This window comes from Eptatretus burgeri, chromosome 16, assembly GCF_056783735.1.
Source record: "Eptatretus burgeri isolate ZD-2024b chromosome 16, Ebu_testis_v1, whole genome shotgun sequence".
NCBI classification, from domain to species: Eukaryota; Metazoa; Chordata; class Myxini; order Myxiniformes; family Myxinidae; genus Eptatretus; species Eptatretus burgeri.
The window spans coordinates 51021458-51039267 of NC_140976.1; the positions used below are offsets into that span (position 1 = coordinate 51021458).

Below are 17810 nucleotides of genomic sequence, written 5' to 3' on the forward strand. Positions count from 1 at the left end.
CACCCATCTTCGTTCCCATACCAACTACAACTTGATGCAACAAAAGAATATGAGGCATCTTTATTGTCTATGAAAACTTATAATACCTTGTTTAATATCACAGAGAGAATTAAAAAGTTTCGTTATAATCCAGGAAGCAGATACAAAACTATAACAGTCTCACCCGGATATTTTAGATTTCTCATATCTCATAGATAGCATACGAGATTTCTCAAATATCTTCTGAAATTGCTCGCCTTATGAAAGAACAGGGTGAAGAACCAAAAATATTGTTATAGATATTCAAAAACATACTTCAAAATCAACGATTAAACTTAAAAACTACAAGGTTGATTTCACAGTAAATAATTCATTTCGAGAGTTATTAGATTTCTCCTCAAAAAAGATTGAAACTTATGGAACATTTTATCATGATAATGTCATTCAAAAATCTCAGGCATAAATTCGGTATTAATTCACTGTGATTTGATTGATGGTGCTTATAATGATGGAATAAGAACAAATACAATATTTTCATTCAGTGCATACTCAACCTCCAATTGGTTATAAATTCAATATGGCATCAAAAAAATCTGCTTTATCTGCCCCTGTCTGGAAAAACCATGTACAGAGTAAATTTTAAGATAACCTATCAAGATAATGGTATGATTTATTTTAATGGAGAAATTATGTCCATTAGAATTCACATATTGGAAGTTTTCCAATGAATAAATATGATGGTTATTGTAAGGAACCATGAGTTGGGAAAATATAAAAAAATTACAGGGGATGGGATGTTCCTTTCCCCCATAATATAAGGGTGAAGGTATGTATCTTGAAAGGGGAAACTATAAACCTAAGAGACAATGGGGTGTAGGACATCAATTTGGAAATAAAGGAGATGGGATAATTTATATGGCTGGTGTTGGCTTCATGGCTTGAGTGGTGGGCTTCGATCTGAGCATCCTGAGTTCAAATCCCACTCAACTGTTGAGTTAATAGCAGGTTGTGTTGACTCTGCCTGTCATCCTTTTAAGGTTGGCAAAAGGAGTGCCAGTTTGCTGGTTTCCTGTGTTGGAGTAGTGATCCATCCAGGATTGTGTCCAATAGCCAAGGAGACTGCTGAGGCAGCACCAATGATCTGCACAGAGTAAGGTCCCATTGGGTGGATGGATAAATAATTGATATTTTAATGGGTATCGGTTCAACTAATCTCAAACATAAAGACCTAAGTGGTTCACCTGATTCTGCCATGGGAAATGTAGGGGGTGCTGTTATGAGTATAAAAGATGCCCAAAAGAAATCCCATAAATTGCAAGCAAAAAAACAGAAATTAAGAAAGGCAAAACTCAGTTGTCACCCTAAGAACGACAGAAAATAATTCAAGTACTTGGGTCAGGGTTTCAAAAGTTTTAACATCTTTTTTTTTTACTAAATAAATGCAAGTATGGAAGCAATTGACAGTATCTATAATTTGGATGATACCATTGTCATCTCAAACTCGACTAAAAAGAAGACTACTTCAAGGTAAATGCTATAACAGGAACAGACTGGAATACAAATGGAACAAAAAGTTTTGAAATAAATAATCAACAAACTTATTTGAATCTCGTCGATAGTTTCTTGTTGTGTAAATTATCATTCACTAAGGCTGCTGAAAACACAAACGCTACACTCGTAAATGATTTCTTCTTGAAAATGTGTGATAGAGTTTGTTTGTATATTGGAAAACAAGAAGTTGAAGCGGTTAATTATGTCTCTGCTACATCTGAAATAATGAAATTTACATGAAATTTATTTAGTGATAGAATGGGTAAGGGGGCTGTCGGAGGTTTTATTCCTGATATGGCAACAGGAACAAGTGGAGACCCCAGTTATCATCAAAGCAAGGCAATGTATAATGATGACACAAAAGCAGGTAATAGTTTTAGCGTGGCAGTTCCCCTTAAATGTTTATTTGGATTTTGTGATTACGATAAAGTTATGTGTGGACATAAAATTACATTTCAACTACAAATGAACGATAATGAAAATAGATTGCTTTTTGGTGCTGCGAGTGCTTTTGCTGCTCAGAAGAAATTTCTTATTGATAAAATAAGTTTTTATAAAATTTAATATGCTCCTAATCATAAAACAGAAGAGATGTTGAGTTGAGGATTTAACTCAAAAAAACACAAAATGTATCATACCTTAAAGAAAATGTCAACACGGTAAACTAAACCAAACCACTTAGATGTGGAATTTGGGTCTTCTACAAGGAAAGCCATGAAACCTATGGCTCATTTTTAAGAAACCAGATGGAGATACTGCGACTGATAAGAATAATGCATTGAGTGATAATGCCAAGGTGAAATAATTTTAGGTTTCTCTGGATGGAACATTTTATCCACGAAACAGATTGAAAATTGATTGGGGAAAAAATGATTATGCTGAAGCATACAAGTCTTACTAAAAGGTGATTGAAAGCAATGGTAATAAAGAACCCATTTTGCATATGGGAGCATTTAACAACCTTTATACAATCTATGCGATTGACCTCAGCGCTCAAAAGGAAACATTAAAGTCTAATAGCGTAGATACTTCCCGATACATTGAAAGAGGAGAGAGTGAAGAAGTTGATACATATTGTTTGATTTTAGAAGAAACAGAATTACAGATTAATACAGATAATGGTGTTTTGATTAGTCTCACTAAATTTTTTGATAAATAAATGAGTAGTAAAATGCCAACTGGGGTATATGTTAATCAAATCAATCTTAATAAATTATCATGTTGTATTTAAAATCAAAAGCCTTGTATGATTAACATTAATACAATTCAGAGATAAGGAGCAGTAAGAAATGATATTTTGCTCACAAGAGAGCAGGTGAAAATCTTGAATGATACTGGCTCATTTAAAATTAAAATGTCAAAACCAATGTTGAAGAAATATTCAAAAAGAGAGATCAGTGGAGGATTTCTCATATTTCTAATATTCCTTTATTTACTGGTTTAAGTGCGGCTGGAACATTAACAGGCGGTATTTCAGCAGTGGTGAAAACTGCCAACAAAAGGAAGGCTCAAATACAAGCTCAAAAAAAGTTGGAAAGACGTCATAAAGAGTTGGAGAAACAAATTATTGGAAGTGGTGTAATTGTATATTTTGCTGAAAAACTTGAAAGCCTACCTGATAAAGCAAGATTGTTAGTTGGAGATATGCTTTCTTATATCGCACGAACAGTTGTACAATTAACTAAAAGGGGTAATGGATGAGACCTTTCTCATAAATAAATGAGCATTGAGGAGTGGTTTAAATAATTTGGAAAGAATACAACATCAAATGTAGAACTTACCAAATATTGAAACAAGTTAAAAATTGATCATGTGGATATTTGTATGAGAGATGAATTAACAAACTTGTCAAAATATACAAAGAATATTGTTATGAACTTAGAAGATAATGATGGAAACATTTCTTATTAGGCTTTTATTTTTAATAGTCAGGTTAAATATAATTTTGATAGTTATGATCTTCCATCACCTGTTGAAGTCATAAAATCCTTACAGAATGGTGTTTCTCAAACATTTCAAGTCCAATAATTAAATTCCAAATGTTGTGGCCAATTATTTATATATATGTTACTTCAACTCAACAAAAATAAAATAAATTTATGATATTTTTAATCTGATATAAATGACATGTTGGAGAAGATGGTTCTACCCCTGATGTATCCCAAGAACTGGATGCTAATTTATCAAATTATGACACAAAGGCACAGGCTGAACAACAGAAATATATTATAGCAAAAAATATTGATATGAAAAATGCTTATTAATTAATAAATTATCCAAGCCCTGTAGATGCAAATGACGGTGAGATTAAGTGATTTATCACAATATATATATCCTTAAATAAAACTTCTGTGTATGCCAAAGATACAGAAATGTTGATTTTATTTCCGGGTCATACAGAATTCACAGTTCCAATTGAAATAACATTTTATAAAGAAGAGCGTATCATTTCCATGAAAATAGATCATTGGAGATATGATATAAATGATTTAGGGCATAATTGGTCATTTAAAATAAACGTACAAGACCTGAAAGAATTATGTCAGTCTCGTAAGGAAGGATATTATCCACTTTGTGCTGATAATGATATTTGTGGAAGCTCGATAAGCAAACAACAATTAAAAGAATTTAGTAAGGATAAAAACAATATTGGTTTTGCCAGAGTTTATATCATGAAAACACAAAGAACAGGAATTTATATAGTAAGTAAGGGAATACAAACTGATTTCACCATAGGAAGATGGGGAGGTATTCCTTGTCATCATATTAATCTGTCATATTTCTGATACATAAATGACAGCAAGAAGACTTCAAGAAAATTATCATTTCTGTGTCCAAGCATACCTACAAGAAAAAGGTATCGGGTATTTTAATAAATATGTTTTACAACATAAGAATAGGTATTTTCAATCAAAGATTGGCTTTATACTGATGTTGCCAAACCAACAACTTTGGATTTAACTAGAATGTAAAAAAATGAAAAGGTTTCAAAATTGAGAAAATACAAGGGTCTTTTAGAAATTCAGAGGAAATTTTGTTGGTTTCCTGTTGTAAAAAAAAATATTTTGGCTTCCGGAATATCGAGAAATCCAGACGAATATATGTATGATATTCTATGGGGAGATGGTTCAAGGGTTGAAAGGGATTATGATGAGATAGATGAAAAGTACCACATTAAAATATTAAATGGAGAGGAAATTTGGGAAAGAATAGAGAAATTAAACCAATAATTTTCAAGGATTGATATCATGATTAAAACGAGTGTTTTGGGTGAAGAAGAAAAGACTTTGAAATTAGATAAGTTGAATGATGAATATTTTGAGAGGGCAACAGCCTGAAATGAGAGAACAGATGTTGATACAACCTTTATGGTTCATAAGGTGCTAAGTGAAGTAGAACTGAAAGAAAAATTGAGAAAATTAGATGAAGAATTTTCAAGGTCAGATATGAAGATTAAAATGAGTGTTTTTGGTGAAGAAGAAAAAAGATGAAAAAGGGAGAGGAAATGAAAGGATTCCATGACTATGAGAGTAGAGGAAGTCAGTCAGTCACTTGTGAAGTTGGCCTTGGATGCCATAGACAGAGTTTGGAGAGTATTATGGGATGCCAGACTATCAACACCACAAGATATGTCAGAAGAGATGGCTTTGATCTCATGTCTGACATTGATCTGACAATGGAAGGATAGAAACCTCAACGAAGATGGTGCCCAGCTGATGATCCGGGCAGATGGGAAATCAATAAATTCCTTATAAGTTAAGGTTATAACTTCAAATAAAATAGCTTTTGTCATTACTTACCAGTACATAATATATCTGTGTTTGTGTATTGTGTGTTTATATATGTGTGTTTGTATGTATATGTATGTATGTGCGTGGATGTTTGGGGTGTGTGTGTGTGTGTGTGTGTGTGTGTGTGTGTGTGTGTGTGTGTGTGTGTGTGTGTGTGTGTGTGTGTGTGTTTGTGTGTATGTTTCTGGTGTTTATATGTGTGTGTGTTTGCATGAATTTATACTGCATGAATATACAAAAACACACACAAAGATTATATGTGTGTGTTTGCATGAATATGTGTGTGTGTGTGTGTGTGTGTGTGTGTGTGTGTGTATGTGTGTGTGTGTGTGTGTGTGTGTGTGTGTGTGTGTGTGTTGTATATATATATATATATATATATATATATATATATATATATATATATATATATATATATATATATATATATATATATCTACATATATGAAGACCACAAGGGGAAAACCAGAGATGTCAGGATAAGTCAATTTTGAAGAAACTGAAAAACAAAGTTTCAAGACTTTGGTGGACTGTTTAATAACTGTCATATAGATTTCTTTTCCAGTAAAAGGAAGAGTGATCATTGGCCAATCAAATTAAGCATGTAGCATTTGCCAAGCTTCTGTGTTATTTAATTTAAGAGCAAAGAACGAATCAATATTGCAAACTGACATCACTGGTTATTCCCTTGTTTAATAATTGCCATGCAATTTTAACCCAGGATGTGAAGCAAATTCATGCTTCTTGGTTATTAGCATACATTACATGACTTTGGTGATCACAAATTATTTTTTTCAACATTAAACGGTCATTGTTTTTTTGTTTGATTGGTGTTCAACACCATACTCAAGGGTATTTCGCTTATATGATGACGGATTCTCCATTTCTTACTCCGTACTACTTAATATGATGGAAAACCGGGAGGAAACCAAGGATAAACCACCCCTGCGATAGCCGAAGTCACCTCATGTGACTCCCTCATATACCCAAGCAGGTTGATTGGGCGGTGGGTACATCGAATGAGGATGGGTACTCAGACGCATTAACCATTAAGCCACGGCGTGGGTCCCATAAAAGTCACAATAAAGGTTTGACCAGGCTTGAACCACGATATGCACCAACTACGGAGCCCATGATATAACCAAAGAGGCCATTGTAGTGCTCAGAGTTTATGCTGTGAAAGTTTTACAACCTTTCATATTTTAGTTTCTCAACTCTGAATATTATGGTGGAACAGTTAACATGAATGAAAGGGAGATAACCAGGATTAAAGTACTGACAACTCTGGGTTTCTACTTGTTCAGCTTTGACAACACTTGTTTTTTTCATTGCATGGCTAAACTTTATACCATATAAATTATGTGACACCCCTGGTTATTTGTTAAAGTAATATTTTGAGAGGAAACCTTATGTTGCCAACTATTGGCAGGTGCAATAACCCTGAAATTTATAAAAAGTGACATCTCTGGTTTTCCCCTTGTGGTCTTCATATGTATATATATATATATATATATATATATATATATATATATATATATATATATATATATATATATATATATATATATATATATATATATCTTCTTCTTTTTCTTTCGGCTGCTCCCGTTCGGGGTCGCCACAGCGGATCATCCGTATGATCCACATAGTGATTTGGCACATGTTTTACGCCGGATGCCCTTCCTGACGCAACCTCTTACAACACAGGGATATGGTACACCTATTTTAACCGGGGTATACACCGGCCCAGTACAATGGTACTCATTTCGCCAACCTCGGAAGGATGACAGGCTGAGTCAACCCCCTGGTGTATTAATTCAGTGGCCCAACAGGGTTTGAACTCAGGACCTTTTGGATCCCAAGCCGCTGCCCTTACCACTGCACCAAAACCAGGCTCATATATATATATATATATATATATATATATATATATATATATATATATATATATATATATATATATATATATATATATATATATATCTATATATCTGTGTGTGTGTGTGTGTGTGTGTGTGTGTGTGTGTGTGTGTGTGTGTGTGTGTGTGTGTGTGTGTGTGTGTGTGTGTGTGTGTGTGTTGTTGTGTCTGGCTTCCTTCTTGGAACTGCAGTGCATTTATTGGTCTTTATTTTGATCACCATAACTTTAAAATCATGAAACCTAGCACGCCAAAACTTTGCGTGCTTACTAAGAAAACTCAAAGTAGCTGTACGAGTGAAAATTGTCTGTTTGGGTTTAATTAAAACACCCCTTTTGAAGATAATTGACAGCCTTATTTAATTATATCCTTTATCAGATGCTTCCTCAGCCACCTCGCTCTTTGGGATCTTTACGTTTATCTGAGGTAACTTCACTGTGATCTGAAGCTGCCATGTTTTTTGGCCTGTTAAACCAAGCCTTGACTTGGAAAAGGCCACAAAGATTTCTTAATGATAAAGTTTTTTTTCACTTTCCTCACTTTCCTCACTTCACTTTCCTCACTAACGATGAAGTTTCACTTTCATGCCTGTTCATCATAGCTATGAATTCGCTGGGTATATTACAATGCTTATAAACGCCTCGAGACGGTAGAATTCATGGCTTTATTTCATTTTCGCACATGCCATAACCTCGTGAATCTCTTAAACTAAGCAGAATTACAAAATTTAAACTCCAGAATCGAACTTACAAGCAGTTTCCGACTCCTAGAATTATGTTAATTTGTCCAATTCAGTCATATTTGACATTCGGGGCATCTCTGGAGTCTGGGAAGTGTATGTCGGTGATTGCTAATTGTGTATGACACAGGGAAGTGTATGACTCCGGAGTCGGTGATTGCTAATCGCAGGCCAAGCGAGAGATTTCTTTTCAACCATTTCATTGGAGTGCTTAAGCCACAAATCAAGTACTCTCCAATATTCACTCTCTCACTGAATACTGTATGTCGATCGACTTGAACAAAGTTCAGGGGTCACTCGCAAGCGTTCTTAGCCATGTGTTGTTCTATGGTGCAACAGGTGGTGGCTGGCTCACTGAAAAGTGGAATTATATTTTCCACTACATTTCCCATTTTTGTACAATATTCCCTTTTACAAACCATCACTTCGGCATTGATTTCGTTATGAAAAGTTGCTTCAACCGTTTTGCTGGGTGAAGCCTCTTGGCGCATTTAAATTTCAATAGTGATACCGCGGATTTATACCGGAGGCCGGAAGGCAAAATAAATTATTTTATCACAATGAGTAAAAATTGTTTTCAGTTATGAAATAATGAATCGCCATATCATGGCAGGAAAGCCTAGAGGTATGCATGCTCTGTGTGGCATGGATTGAGTCCCAACCCAGCAATAAACTGTCATCCCGGTGATCACAGGAAGGGTGATTCATGAATGTGTGTGCCATCTCTCTGATGGATGATAAACTGGGTATCACATCTGCTGGAATCCCTCACACATCTGCCTTCCTCACCCCTCTGCTTCCCTCACCCCTCTGCCTCCCTCACCCCTATTCCACCTCTCTCTCTTCCTCCCAACCCTAACTCCACGCCCCCCCCCTTTTCCTCTTCTCTCCCTCTTATCTCTCTTCCAGTTCTCCCCCTGCTCCCCAACCATCCCTCTCTGTTGAGGGGACTAGCATGTACGAATCAGATTCAGAATGAGCCAACTGGTCAGTGCAAAGGTTGCTGTATGGACAAGTGTGCATGCATGCAGGCAGACCTTTGCCAGGAAGATAGAGTGGCCTTCAAATGCTCATGACCCAGGTTTCAAAGTATATGTGTGAGTGTGAGTGAGTGCGTGTGTGTGTGTACAAGTTGCTTTTATTGCCTACTATCTCCATATGTGGTGGCTCAAACTATCACTGGTACAAATTTGGCATTCCACAGCTTCCAGGATCATCATCATCATCATCATCATCTTCTCTCTCTCTCTCTCTCTCTCTCTCTCTCTCTCTCTCTCTCTCTCTCTCTCTCTCTCTCTCTCTCTCTCTCTCTCTCTCTCTCTCTCTCTTTCTCTCTCTCTCTCTCTCTCTCTCTCTCTTTCTCTCTTTCTCTCTTTCTCTCTTTCTCTCTTTCTCTCTTTCTATCTCTATCTCTATCTCTATCTCTATCTCTATCTCTATCTCTATCTTTCTCTCTCCCCCTTCCTCCATCCTCTCTCTCCCCTCCCTCTGTCCTCTCTCTCCCCTCCCTCCATCCTTTCTTTCTCTCCCCTCCCTTCATCAACTCTCTCTCTCCACTCCCTCCATCCTCTCTCTCCACTTCCTCCATCCCCTCTCTCCACTCCTTCCATCCTCTCTCTCTCCTCCCTCCATCCTCTCTCTCCCCTCCCTCCGTCAACTCTCTCTCTCCTCCCTCCACCCTCTCTCTCCCCTCCCTCCGTCCCTCTCTCCCCTCCCTCCGTCCTCTCTCCCCTCCCTCCATCCTCTCTCTCTCCCTCCCTCCGTCCCTCTCTACATCAACTCTCTCTCCCCTCCCTCCATCCTCTCTCTCCCCTCCGTCCTCTCTCTCCCTCCCTCCTCTCTCTACCCTCCCTCCGTCAGCTCTCAATCCCTCGCTCATCTCTCTCCCCTCCCTCCATCCTCTCTCTCCCCTCCCTCCCGCCATCCTCTCTCTCCCCTCCGTCCTCTCTCTCCCCTCCCTCCGTCAGCTCTCAATCCCTCAATCATCTCTCTCCCCTCCCTCTATCCTCTCTCTCCCCTCCCCGTCCTCTTTCTCCTCTCCCTCCGTCCTCTCTCTCTCCTCACTCCATCCTCTCTCTCTCCCCTCCCTCCATCCTATCTCTCCCCTCCCTCCGTCCTCTCTCTCTCCCCTCCCTCCCTCCTCTCTCTCTCCCCTCCCTCCATCCTCTCTCTCCCCTCCCTCCGTCCTCTCTCTCTCTCCCCTCCCTCCCTCCTATCTCTCCCCCTCCCTCCCTCCTCTCTCTCTCCCCTCCCTCCCTCCTCTCTCTCCCCTCCCTCCCTCCTCTCTCTCTCCCCTCCCTCCTCTCTCTCACCTCCCTCCTCTCTCGTATCGACCCTCCCTCTGTCAACTCTCTCTCCCCTCGCTCCCTACTCTCTCCCTACCCTCCCTCCATCCTCTCTCTCCCCTCCCTCCGTCCTCTCTCTCTCCCTCCCTCCCTTCTCTCTCTGCCCTCCCTCTCCTCCTCCTCCCCCCTTAATATTCCCACCAGCAAAGCGACGGGTTGTATTTGCTCGTATTTAATAATACTGCCAAAAGGAAGGCGATAAGCTTACATGCAGAAATAACTACTGCATTCAGGTTATTCATGGAGGGCACTCACTGTTCGTCATTGCATGGCCCACAGCCGCTGGCGGCCCGTGGTGGCCCAAAGTGCATCGCCTGACGTGTGGTAGATAAAACACAAATGTGAAAACCACCATCATAATCCACCAGAAATGCGATCAACTTGAATTTAAAAATTGACACAGTGGTTTCAAATGAATATTCCAACGCGAAACATGAAAGTAACACAACTACATCAATGGATGGCAGTTTACAAGCAATTTTGCTTGCAGCCCAGTTTACCACGATGAAGAAGAGTACGTGGGTGCGGGCCAAATATCAGCCATTATAGGGTCCTGCAGGCGGTGTGGCGGCTATCACACTGATGCCTTATCGGCAAAAGTGGCCTTCCTCTAAAAAATAGTGACGATCACTGATGGAAACCAAGCTGTGTCCATAAACCAAAGAGGATGATTCTAAAAGTTTTTTTTCTCTGACCATGAAGTGAATGAAGGAAGGGTGTGTTATTAATGTTGCATTGATGGGTTGTTGACTAACATTGCCCCCCTCCCCCCATGTGATTGGAGCAGCTTTGATGTATAATGGAAAACGTTACACTTCAGAAGGTTTGATAATATTTATTATAAGTAAATTGAATATTGGCCTTCTGTGCATGGTAGGATGCAAATTTCATTTTATTTTATTCAAAAGAGCCATCAAATGTGTAAAAGTTTCTACCCTTGATATTTTCTATTCTTGCTAATGTTGTGCGTATCACACCTCCATGTTATTGTGTATACCATTGCTGATATTCTGTCTAATGATAAATTATTCCGACTTTTAGGCCCTGGCCTGGTGTTTATGATTTACCCTGAGGTGCTATCAACAATGCCACTTTCCTCTGTCTGGGCCGTTTCTTTCTTCTTCATGCTCTTCTGCCTGGGCATTGACTCCCTGGTAACCTGTGCAATCACAATCATTTGGACAAAGGGGCAAATTAAAAATCACATCCCCACTCTAACACTACTACATTATGCAAGTCAGAGTTCCATGTTTTTAAAAAAAGAGAAGACAAGTAAAAACTGGATATCTATGATCACAAATTGATGCCAAAGCTTAGCCTTCCCCAGTTCCCACGATCCAATTATGACAACCTTATGCTTGATCCACCATATTACCTTGACATTCAACATTTAGGGATAGATGGTAAATTAAGAAAATATGTCCGATCTACTATACAGCATATCGATCAAATTCAACATCATGAAAATCGGAGGAAAATCGTTCAAGTTTTGATCAAAGAGGTGTTTTTTGTTAACTAGGTGACAATCTGAAAAAGTGGGTCAAGGACGCACATCAAATATGAGGTACACAACTTCCCTGCATGTCCAGTATGACGATGCAAGAGCATCTTGGAAGGCCAAGCAGTCTTTCAGATTACACATTGGCAAAATTGAGCGATGACAAAAAACGCTTTTATGTCAGACTGCCATTTGAAATTGACCTTTAACTCAGAGGGGTATGATGTAAATTAAGCGTAAATGAGGATTGGTCTCAGCTTTATAGAGAGGGCAATTTCGTTCTGGTCAAACAAACCTTCGTCGAGTTATGGTGAAACATGTTAAAATGTATAAAATTAGGTCATGACTTTAAAGATAGGTCATAGTCAAACATGTCGACTCGGCATAATTTTTATTCCGAATATTGCTGAAAACTTTCATTCCGAAAGTCACAGCTGGATCTATGCTACAGCTTGGACATTGGCTAAAAAAGGGAGAAAAACCTAAATGGTATTTCAATCGTCCTTGGGGTGTAAGACCTTGACGTTTCACTTTGAGGGGTATTATGTAAAGTAAGCGTAAATGCAACTTACTCCAGCCTTTCATGAGGGCAATTTTGATTTGATCGGACAAATCTTAATTGAGTTATGGTGAAAAATGTTAAAAGTCCATAATTCGCTCATAACGTTAAAAATTAGGTCAAAGTCAAAAAATGTCAATCCCCTATTACTGATGCAAAATTTCATTCAGAAAGTCGCAGTTGGCTCTAAATTAAAAAAAAAAACTAGAAGGGAACTCGGTAGAACGAATACCTCTGCCCTGTAATGCCTGATCTATGAGAACATATCTGGCCCAATACATTTTTGAAATATCATGCTAAATATCGTTTTTGAGCCCGATCTCTCAATGCTGAAGAATCACATTAAAATTAAATAACTCTCTTATCAAGATCCGGATTCGGATCTTCACCAAAATTGAAACAATTTGTCATGGTCACACACCCAAATTGTCCACCAAGTTTCAACCGAATCCGTACACATCTTTTTGAGATATCGGTTTAACCCTATCTCTCAAGGGTGAATAATCACTTTTAAAATTATGAGATCCGCATCTGATCCAAAATCTAAACAGTTCGTTCTTGTCACACACCGGATCAGTCCATAAAATTTCATTCAGATCCATACACAACTTTTTGAGAAATCCTGTACAAAAACAGAGAAACAAACAAGAAGAAGATGTCGTGCAGAGCACGACATGAGCAAAGTCCATAAAACAAATTTGACCTCAAAAATAATTGGTGGTTGAATTCAATGACCAAATATGCAACTACTCTTCAAATTTGACCTCAAAACTAATTGGTGGTTGAATTCAATGACCAAATATGCAACTACTCTTAAAATTTCAAGTCAATCGGATGAAAATTGACAATTTTAAAAATCCGGCCGAAATTGTCCTTTTGGCCTCGGTTGACCTCGAAAATAATTGGTGGTTGAATTCAATGAACTGATATGCAAATCCTCTTCAAATTTGTAGTCAATGAGATGAAAATTGAGGATTTTAGAAATACCTCCTTAGTTGTTGACCTTGGGTTTAGGTTGACCTTTTGGTCTCTGTTGACCGAAGAAATAGTTGGCTGGTTGAATTCGCTACTTGAAATATATATCCTCCTCAAATTTCAAGTCAATTGGAAGAAAATTGAGGATTTTGGCAAGACAAACTTAGTTGTTGACCTTGGGCCTATTTTGACCTTTTAGGTAAATGCTGACCTCAAAAATGATTGGCTGGTTGAATTCAGTGACCTGAAATATAAATCCTCTTCAAATTTCAAGTCAATCAGATGAAAATTGACAATTTAAGAAATTCGGCCTGTTGTCCTTTTGGTCCATGTTGACCTCCAAAATAATTGGGGGGTTGAAATCAGTGACCTGAAATATAGATCATCTTCAAATTTCAAGTCAAGCAGGTGAGAATTGAGGATTTTAGAAATCTCACCAAAGTTGTTGACCTTTGGCCAATGTTGAGCTTTTGACCTTTTGACCTCAAAAATATTAGGCTTCTTTCTTATGACAAACTCTACCATGTGGTGAAGTTTCGTGAAGATCGGTTTGAAATTGCGACCTGACGGCAACAAACCGACAGAGAGAATAACAAAATCGAATGACCAATATACTTGAAAAATCTTCGATTTTGCAAGTAACAAACAAACATACAGAAAGGAGTAAAAACATAACCTCCTTCACCTTCGATGGCAGAGATTTTTTAAAAAACCATTAATGGTGATTTTGTCCTCCTCGGCATTGAAGAAACTCTGAGGTAGCATTAAAATTACTGGCACTAATTGCAGAACCCCATCTCACAGCAGCGATAAGCCCACCCTGATCCTACAGGCATAGTGGCAGCCATAATTAGGATGCAACATGAAGTACAGAGGAAGCAAGCAGGAGTCATAGCATTTGCTTGTACATGAGTGTCTCCATCATCCAATTACGATTTACTTCCATTTCTAAATCGGTCTCACAATTCAGACTTTCATTTGAGACATACATCACCAAACTCTACAACTACACTTTTGTAAATTTCACCTGGTTTGACATTCTTTTTCACCAGAAATGTTGTTCTACAACACTACTCCATAGCTCAGGGCATACTGATGGTCAACATCTTAGAATTTCCCACAATTATTTTTGCAGATATGTTGTCACATCACATAACAGTTGCAGGACATTACCCTTATGGCTCCACACATCTTGTGATGCATCACTATGCTGTATCTGCGCATATTGAAGAATATTGTTACGGTTGTGGGGGTGGATGGAGGAAATTAATAGGAAAGTTAAGATTGAATAAAGTTGTGTGGTCCGTGGACATGTAGGAGACATCTTTATGTAAATTAAGGAGGGAAACTGTGAGCTTAAGTGGTACTTGTCACCACACTGGGGGAGGGGGAGGGTGCGGTGTTAATTAGAAAGGGACTCAGGACAAGCTCCCCAGTATGTGATTGCCCCCCCCCGTGCCTTTCCCCTATGTTCTTTGTATTACAAACCCGCAATGGACTATTGCAACCGAGCTGCATGACCAAGTAGGAGAAGCCCCGCCTCCAGTCTTGATGGGAGGTGAAGTCACGCCGCCGAGACTGCTGATTGATGGGCATGACATCAGAAGCGAGGCACGCGTGCTGAACAGGCGAGAAGGCCCACCTTTCCGGGTTTCGTGCAAGCAAGCCACGCCCTCGAGGTTGAACGGTTGTTCAGTGTGACGTCAAGAGAGATCGCGGGAGGAACGCACGAGTACGGAGTGAGGGACGCACATGGTCGAGAGAGACCGTAGCTCGGAGATGGCCTGTAAGACCAGGGCTGGATGGCTGGCTTTGCTTCGATGCATGAAGAAGACGGCATGACTCTCGTATTCCTGAGACCAGTGCCAATAGCACCCACGATAATTGAGGGTTTATTGTATTTATAGATTTATAATTCTACACAGGGTTAATTGCAAAAATGATATGCAAAGCAGCAAGGGCTTGAGGGATATCTCTTTATGTTGACATGTTGAAATTTGTAGCAATGGCACGCAAATCTTTGAGACAAAACCTTTCCCATGATTGTTTTTTTTTTAACTTATTGATCACGGGTGACCACCAAAAATTGATTTTGTTAAATCTGCATGAAACAATTGTGTCCATTTTAAAAATTGACTTGCATCACATCATATAAAATTGTCAATTGAAGTATGATTGCTTTGTTAAGCAAATATTACATAAACCTTCATGTTGTTTTCATTTACAGTATTGTGAAGTGATCAATCTCTACTTTGTGCTTCTCACTCAATGTTCCAGTTTGCTAATGTGGAGATGATTGCTACGTTCGTGATGGACAGCTGTGGCCCGTACCTGCTCCAAAAACTTCACAGAAAAGAGTTTGTGGTTCTGCTAATCTGTTTCATTCAAATGATAATGGGAATTCCTTACACCACCCAGGTATGCAGTGCAAGCAGGAACTGACCATATGAACATAGGTTTAAAATCACATATTTGTGAATACACCACAAATATTAGAGTTTTAATTTGAACCAAGTGCATCATACGATTAGACTCAAAAAGCTGAAAGTGACAAGCTTGGTGAAGCAGAAAGTATACAGAAAGTATATCGTTACGTTGGAGAGGGTAAACATTTAGAATGTTAAAGTAGAAAGGGGCATGTGTTTGTGTAGGTTAGAGCCTTCTTTGGAACCAGGGACCTGTTGGATGAATTTGTGAGGTTGTGCATGCCATGTGGGGTGGCAAAAAGTAGATAGTAGCTTGATCATGTTGCTGTGTTTGAGCCTGGGGAGTAACTGCTGAAATCTACCTGTTTGGATTCTTCCTGACATCTTTATTCTTGGTTCCTTTCACACTTCTTTATAATATTTTTCACAATTCTCTTTATTCATTCTAATTCTTGCTTTTTCTTCTATTTCATCTCTTTCACTCTCTATTTCTCTCTTTCATTATCTATCTTTCTAAGGAGAAGTGAATTCTTGCAGAATGTTTTCTGTGAGGTTCACTTGGCTGTGCCTGGATGGGTTTGAGAGTAGAGGAGTAGCAGCCAAAACCCAAATCCTATCCAGGTTCCTCCTGCTGACTCCATATTTGCTTTTTACTTCTTTGGATTCCTTCTTGGTCTTCTGTTTGAGAGGAAATTGTAACTTGCATCTGTCTTCTCTGCAAAGCCAGACAAGGCACCCAACAGGGAAAGGAGGGATGCATTTTTACAGCGCGTGCGCTGTATACAATTGCACCGAGTTTGAAATGTCCCAGGTGACTACCACGTCTCCGGTGTCCCGGTGTCCCCCCCTCCCCCACGTGCCTGTGACAGCCAATGACGGCCGTCCGGTAGATGCAGTGCATAACCTAGACCGAAATGGCGATAATTGATGGAAATACCCAAGTATTTCAATGGAAATTTGAGAAACTAACGTGTTATATATGTGAAAACCATTGAATTTATTGCTTGACGGAAAAAAGGCAAGAAACGCGCCCCTCTCATGTACGAACAACCGAAAGACGTCATTTCCGCCCACCATCGCATTTCACGCTGAAAGACGTCATTTCTGCCCACCATCGCATTTCGCGCCGAACGCTGAAAGCTAAGTTCTTCTTATGCCATCATTCTTTTGTGGACTCCTGCCACGCTGTATCGAACGATTTCATTCCTTCTGTTATATATAAAGGTGCTTATCACAATAATAACAAGATTTTTACATTTCAAATATTAAGTATGCTTTTTAATTGTTTTTCAACTGAAAAAGCATAAATTGCTTATTTTAACATTAGTGTACTCATTTGCTTCACCACGCGCACTGTATTTAAGGATTTCACTTGTTATGTGTTGGTACTTCGTGTGTGGGCCGATAAATTCCCCTAGTGGCTAAATTAACAGATCAATGTATAAATTATTATTTATTTTCTTACTCATCTGGGCAATATCTCAGACAACTTTTGAGATCGGAAGCTGATATTTGGATGTGAAAAGTGACCAAGTGATTTGGCTATAAACACCATTTTTGATTAATTAATTAATTAATTATTTTCCTTATTATTTCTTTGGGCGATATTTCAGCCATCCTTTGAGCTAGGAAGCTGACATTTGGAGACAAAAGTGAAGATGTGTTCTGGCAAAATCGTTGTTTTTTATTTTTTGATTAATCAATGAATTGATTAATTACTGAATTAATTATTATCGATTTATAAATGACATTTATTTTATTTCTCGTCCTGGCATTATCTCAGGCACATTTTCAGTGAGGAAGCTGATATTTGGACACGACAGTGTCCAAGTGATTTTGCTATAAAGGGCATTTTTAATTAATTTATTAAACAATTACTAATTTAATTTTTCGATTAATTACTTAATTTTTAAAAATTCAGAGATTTGGATGAAACACAAGTGGTTCAGGTTTACTATTAGCCAATTGATTAAGAAATTACTTATTTTACGATTATTATTTATTTATTTTAATTATGCAATTAATCAA

The 17810-nt window shown here is 38.4% G+C and overlaps 1 pseudogene; it reads left to right on the forward strand.

Moving 5' to 3' along the window:
- Positions 1-17304, forward strand: part of LOC147011052 (sodium-dependent proline transporter-like) — a 124725-nt pseudogene extending 107421 nt beyond the window's left edge.
- Positions 17305-17810: the final 506 nt, after the last annotated feature.